Source organism: Oncorhynchus nerka, linkage group LG9a (genome assembly GCF_034236695.1).
Source record: "Oncorhynchus nerka isolate Pitt River linkage group LG9a, Oner_Uvic_2.0, whole genome shotgun sequence".
In the NCBI taxonomy this organism is placed as follows: Eukaryota; Metazoa; Chordata; class Actinopteri; order Salmoniformes; family Salmonidae; genus Oncorhynchus; species Oncorhynchus nerka.
Window position 1 is genome coordinate 30,506,461 of NC_088404.1, and position 6,405 is coordinate 30,512,865.

General features: G+C 42.5%; 1 protein-coding gene and 1 long non-coding RNA gene across 2 annotated transcripts in view; one reads left to right on the top strand and one right to left on the bottom strand.

Moving 5' to 3' along the window:
* The window catches only part of LOC115134169 (GTPase HRas), a 32,408-nt gene extending 31,042 nt beyond the window's left edge, over positions 1-1,366 (top strand). The window contains exon 6 of the mRNA XM_029667871.2: positions 1-1,366. This exon is cut by the window's left edge and continues 2,052 nt beyond it. The gene's annotated coding sequence lies outside the window, so the exon portion shown is untranslated.
* Positions 1,367-1,735: 369 nt separating this feature from the next.
* LOC115134170 (uncharacterized) lies at positions 1,736-5,821 on the bottom strand. The gene is made up of 3 exons (XR_003864308.2): positions 5,425-5,821; positions 3,190-4,957; positions 1,736-3,058 (listed from the first exon to the last, which is right to left on the bottom strand). It is a non-coding gene; the product is annotated as an uncharacterized LOC115134170 (long non-coding RNA).
* Between the last annotated feature and the right edge of the window lie 584 nt (positions 5,822-6,405).

A 6,405-nucleotide genomic window follows, 5' to 3' on the forward strand; every position in this document is an offset into this window, starting at 1 on the left:
AACTAAGTTTGCCATAATTAAACAATCTTAATTCAATAAGTGTTATTTTTACCTTATAAGAGCCACTGGCTTTTTATCTCCCCCTCCTGTTTTTGAAGGTACTTACCCCCACAGTTCAACCACAGTGACCCATATACTGTAGTACATTGTGATGCCTCATTAGACTTCAGTCAACACCTTGACCTCTTGTCTAGAAGATAGACCTTAACATTGGAAAATAATCACTTTATTCTGTCGCTAGAAATGCTTAATTTCACTGACTTTTTGCTGCTATCATACTTGTGAGTGGTGTTCCTTAGTATACGTACAGTACGTGCTCTTGTATGTGGTTTTCCAGGAGCTGCCCCACTCCAACAAACACTCTTCTGAATTACCCCATCTTACCTGAACACAATTACACCAGTTGGCATGTAAGAGATTTTTTGACCTGCTCCCTCCACCACGAGGGCCCTGCAGTCAGACAATACTCCCCAAGATCATCTCACCTTTCCTGGGTTGCTACCCTTCATATGTTGGACCCAGGGGATGAAGGGGTCTGAATATGAAGACACTGCACACAGGCTTGACCGTTACCTCTGACAACAGCCACTATACCTCTTCTGGCTCTGTCTGGGTGGAACACCTCTACTGTGTTGTGTGGACCACAGATTATATTCTGGAGCTCTGAGGGATTCAGGGATGATGTTGGTCTTCTGTGTTTTATTCTCAATTTATTGTTGATGATTTTGGGTCCTTAACTGTGAAAGTGTGTTTAACAGAAAATATTATTTGTGTTGTATTAGTATAGGGCACTCCATAACCATAAAGTAAAGATACTCTGTACCTTGAAAAATAAATAGCCAATCTTAAACAAATGTAGATCTTTGTCCCCATAATGATCTACTGTGTAATGTTAATCAACTCAGACCTGCTATGTAACTTGTTTATCAAGTAGACCTCTGGTGTTAGATGTGAACTGTACAGTTGTCTGAACTATAGTTGGCTGTTATATTCTACATCTCACACAATGTCCCTTGTCTGTCTATACTCTGTGCTTTGACTGACTGGCAGTTATGAGCACACATCTAAAGGTAAATGCTTAGAAATTGGACATCAGTTGTCATTGTATTCCTCAAGGCCAGCAGGCCATGTCTGAAGGGAAGGGAGACTTTTTTGGGGTCAAAAACATGGACATTGGGGGATTTTCCCCAAGGACTGAAACCAAAAAGGGCTTGCTTCTCCCTTGTAAAACTGTAGTGTGAACATGTGAGAGAGGATGTGGATTTGGAAGTTTGATTGTGAAAATAAACTATTTAAGATGTATTTACTCTTTAACAAAATGGCAAATGTGCAGCAGGGCAGGAATAAAGGTGTCAAGATGAACTTATTCACCTGACTGACTGCAGTTATTTTAGCTACCATCTCCCCTCAGTCCAGCCCTCTCCAGGCTAAAACATGAATGAATACTAACAACCCTACATGATTCATTAGAGCAGTTAATAGAACATTTAATCCTTTTAACTATTTATCCAGATAAGTGAGAATGTTTAGTGTTCAGCAGATGCAAATCACAGTAACAAACTGAATTGATGGCAAAGTTCATATTTAAAATGCACAAACATATACTACACCATCACAAAAGATATGTCAACTAGATAAATTACAAACTTAAATCACCCATGACCACGATATTTCTCCACAAGAGGGCACAGAAGCGGCAATCAGAACGACAATTTATACACATTGGCTACCACTGTTTCAGAATATTTAATTTCTACAAAACTATCCATTTACATTGGTTTATTGACTATGATCAGCAGTGATGCATTGCATCTAATGGATTTTCAGTGAAAGTTTATTTTACTTCTCATTGAACACAGACAACTTAAGAGTTGATGGAAGAAAATGAGCTGTTAGGAACAGTGACTTCTTTATCCATTTCTTCCACAGAGGGCCTTTTACCAAAAGAAAGAACATGTCTAACATTTTGTTGTTTTCATTATAGTTCTACAAATAGACTAAATGTTGAGTGACTTAAATTAAAAGGCAACAAAAGAAACCAATCAATCCACAAGAGTATTGAACTCGACCTAATAGTTCATTGTATCACAAAAAATGTAACATTGTTATAGTACATTTCAGTGTCGCAAATAACTGGCTGTCCAATTTCGAGTGAAAATTTAAATAAAAGTGTAAAGCCAACAATACTCCATCCAAAATAATGTGCCCTCCTAAACCAGTCCTGGTTCTGTTTTATATGCCCTTCACACAGCACTGTGATCGTTTGCCAGGACTTTGTACTTGGGGTAGCACTGGCTGCTGTCAAACACAACAAATATGGTAGGATGCTTCTGATCCGCACTGGAATCGTAGTGATGCCGTCCTGACTTAGTGGTGTTGGGGAGTCGAGGGGGACGGACATAGTCAATCTTTCCTACACAGGCTTTACCCACAAGCACCTTAGCCAGGAACATGAACCCACAGTCTGTAAAGTCTCCCCCGGCCCTCTGATGGAGTAGAGGCGGAACCGAAAAGCTTCACAGGTGAAGTAAACGCCACAATAACTAGTGGTTCTCGCCACGCGAGGGTCGAAGTTCTGTCGGCAGATGTCCATGGCGGCGCTCTCGCATGTTCCATAGAACAGGTGTCTCTCCAGGACCACACTACAATTGTCCTGCGTGTCCTCCATGTGCTTCTTCTGCCTGGAAGGAGGACACACAGGACAATTGTAGCGTGGTCCTGGAGAGACACCTGTTCCATGGAACATGCGAGACACAACCCTCCATTGGAATCAATTTGATGTATTTGAAGTGCTGAATGTTACGAGGAAAGTCTTACATTCTATACTTGTCCCAATGGAAGGTGTTCTGGACCTGCTGGTGATCTGGGCCTGGCTCTCTGGCATGGTTCTGTGGAACAGGTCGTGAACCGTCCTGTAAACCAGCATCCCAGGAGGAACCTCCAGCATGGAAAAGGGGTTCCCTTGACTCAGGGTCCACATCGGTGGGTACGGCAGCTGAAATTCTCCATAGGGTCCACCTCAAGACTGGGGAGGGTTACCTGTCCAACTGGGAGTGTCCTAGGATATTCACATTGTCTTGTTAACACTAAAATTGATTTTCACATCTCAAGGCAATGAAAATGAAAGACAGTATGAAGAACATCCACATTGAAATCCAATGCAACATGTAACGGACTGCATGCTTGTACCTGAGGTGTTGTCTTAGGGAGTCTGGCGAGCGGAAGGTGGGTCTGCATCTGATGCGGTGGGTGGAGTCTGATGAAGTTTCTCTCTGTAAGCATCTTGAGATTTACACAGGCCCAGTCTTTACCCAGCCAGCAGCTGTCCTGACCCTTACTAAGACAGTCCAGCATGAGCTCAAGGTTCTCCTAGGTGGTACAGGGGAGGATGAAGTCGGCCCCAAACCACAGATCTAGAAACAGATTTCCCTAGCCCTGAATTTAATCAGTAGACATTTGCTTAAATAGCTGATCCAGTATCTGTTATTAGAGTCAATCTACTCCAAAGGAGTCATAGGTCACTTCAAAGGTCAAGACATGTTCTAGCAATCCATTTCATCCATCAGAGGTCATCAATGAAAGGAGGAGAGGAAAGCCATCTACAGACTGAGGGTTAAGAACAACTTCTCTAAACAAATGAAAATTGCTTTGTCAAATTTGAGATGGCCAGTAGGCTTTCACTTCCTCACACCAAACATGAAGTAAAATCCCCACAGTTTGGTGGGTGGGATACTTCACCATAGGCTTCCCAGCCATAGTCAGATTCCCAGAAGCGCCACTGTGTTGGGAAGTGAGGGTTCAGCTCTGGGCAAGTGGTGTTGGACAGCCTCCTGACTTGGCTGTACACAGTGGAATTCTCCACCATCAGTGAGACAAAGTTCAGGCAGAGTTGGTCCTTGAGAGTCCTAGAAGAAGAGCTGTCTGAGGGAGTAGTTATTTTCTTTCAAATGTGAATGATTATTAAGAGGAAAAACTTACATTACTTCACATAATATTACCATTACCAATCAGACCTGGGTCAAATACTTCAGCTACCCATTTTAAAAGGAACCAATGGAATAATCCTAAAGCTGCAAGCTCCAACCTCAAGTAATTAACCCAAGTCTTAACTATACCCACTCTGATAAGGTAGAAGTTGCCCCTTACCATTGATACAGGGTCAGACATTTTCTCATGGTTAGAAATCGGGATATAGGCCAGGGTCATCTGAAGATCTGTGGTGGGGGGCAACATCTACGTCGTGCCACTCACTCACCCATGTGTCAAGTAGACCATTTCCTTATCAGGGTCACAGAACCAACGTTCTGCTTTCAGCTGGGAGCTGGGTTCCAGGCTGACCCATTCCGGGATGTCAGTCCTCTTCACCTGCCAGTGGAAGGGGTACCTCATGTGGTACAGGTGGCACCTCTCCCTCTTGGGGCAGTACCCCAGCAGGGGGGGGGGGGGGTCTGGGGGTGGTATCATGGGGGCATGTACCAGGCGTTGTGCCGGAATTTAGGTTGGCAGTTTTGGGCGAATTAGATTTAGGTGGAATGGAAGGCTTAGGTTTGGTTGAAGGGCAGGTGGGAGTCTTGGTGGAGGCTTGAGTTTTAATGGAATAGGGCTGTGGACACTGGGCCTGTGGCTGGTGTCTGTGCTGGGACCATGTATATGGTCTCTGGGGCTGGGATCTCAGTTGGGGCTTGACATTAATGGTCACGGGTTGGACAGAGCCCCCAGGCTTGGGTACACTGGGCTGCTTCTGCTGGGCACAGGAGGATTTAAGGCATTTAACCTTATGTGCACTGGAAGCTCTCTGGTTCTGGGTTTTAGATATGTTTTTGGTGTGTGCATGTGCTGTGCTGGTGGGAGTTGCCTGGCTGAGGGAGGACAGACATGGATCTGGGGTTTGACCGCTGGGCTATGGTCCTCCCCTTCCTTGGCAGATCACCTGATTGATGGTCTTCCATTAGACCTGCTTCAATAAGAAACACACTGTCAAAATAGAAAATCATGCAATGGCAGTCATGAAGACATCATTTCATTTACAGTCACATTGTTTTATTAAAATACAAAACTAAATTGAGAAAATTGCACTGTCAAAACAGGGATAGCTGTAGCTTTATGACGCACATCCATAAACACACATCCTCATCAAATAAATGAATCGTTGTTCCTAGGCTACCTCAAATAAAACCACAATTAAATAGATGAGTGAGAAAGCTAGCAAGCTTAACGTTACCTGACATGTTATCTACGCATAAACAATAAGTAGTAGCACAACAGCATCCATGCGCATTAATATTCACTCAATTCTAGCTACTGGGGGAAATTGTTTTGTTTACATAACATTGAGCGATGTCGTGTAGGCTAAAGTAGCCTACTACATAAAACAATACCACAAACAAATTATAGACATATTACAAACAACAACCTTCACCCAACTTGTATCAATCAACATCACGTGTCTGTCTTTCGGGCAGGTGTTATCAAAAAGACGATATCCTTTTTGGGGGGTTGAAACGGCGGGAAATTGTCGCAAACAGGGTTGCCATTTCGGCAGTTTTTCTGAAATTGGGATACTTTGAAAACATTGTCGCGGTTGAAAATGTATTGGTTGCGGCCTACTTCTAAGTCACATCACGGCCACCATAGCATTTAACATAAATATATATATATATCACCGTGACTGTCTGCTGCTGACTATCACGCACTGAGGCAGGTTGTTGCTAAGAGAGCGAGTGGTGGGGCGAGCCTACGCCTGCAGTTTATGTCGACCAGGTAGCAGGTCGGAAGTTTCCTAGTTCTGACAAGCATTTGAACACTGCAAGAGTCCACTATTTGGTCACGTGAGTGAGGAGATAGCGATGCACGCGTGCAGGTCTTGGCAACTTTTAAACATTTTTGGCAGGTGATTCTGCAACTTCGGGCTCTTTGGCCCTGCATGCTTTGATTTTTTGATAATGGCTGCGATCGTACTATTCAGGAATGTATATATTTTTCTCAGACAGCCATAGACACATTTAATTTACATCACGTCATAAACATCAGTGTTAGTTAAATGAAATATCATACAATTAATTTATAACACGTCTTATACATTTGTACATTAACTTGCATTGAGTATTATTTTAGTGCTTTTTAAGGTTTTTCTCAAATTAATAATTCAACACAACGCCTGAATGTATAAACTTGCCTTTGTGACAGCTGAAAACATTTATTTATCATAAAAAATAAGATATTTCCACCCAACCTTTTTGAGCGATTATGATAACAACAATATGATTTCCCCATCTAAAAAAAATCAATCAATGTAAATGATACATAATATACTAATTTACCTAAAAAATATGGGTGTGGTGGAAATGTCAAGGTGTGGTGGAAATTACATTTATGTATAAAAAAAGCGTATGAAAACAATATTTT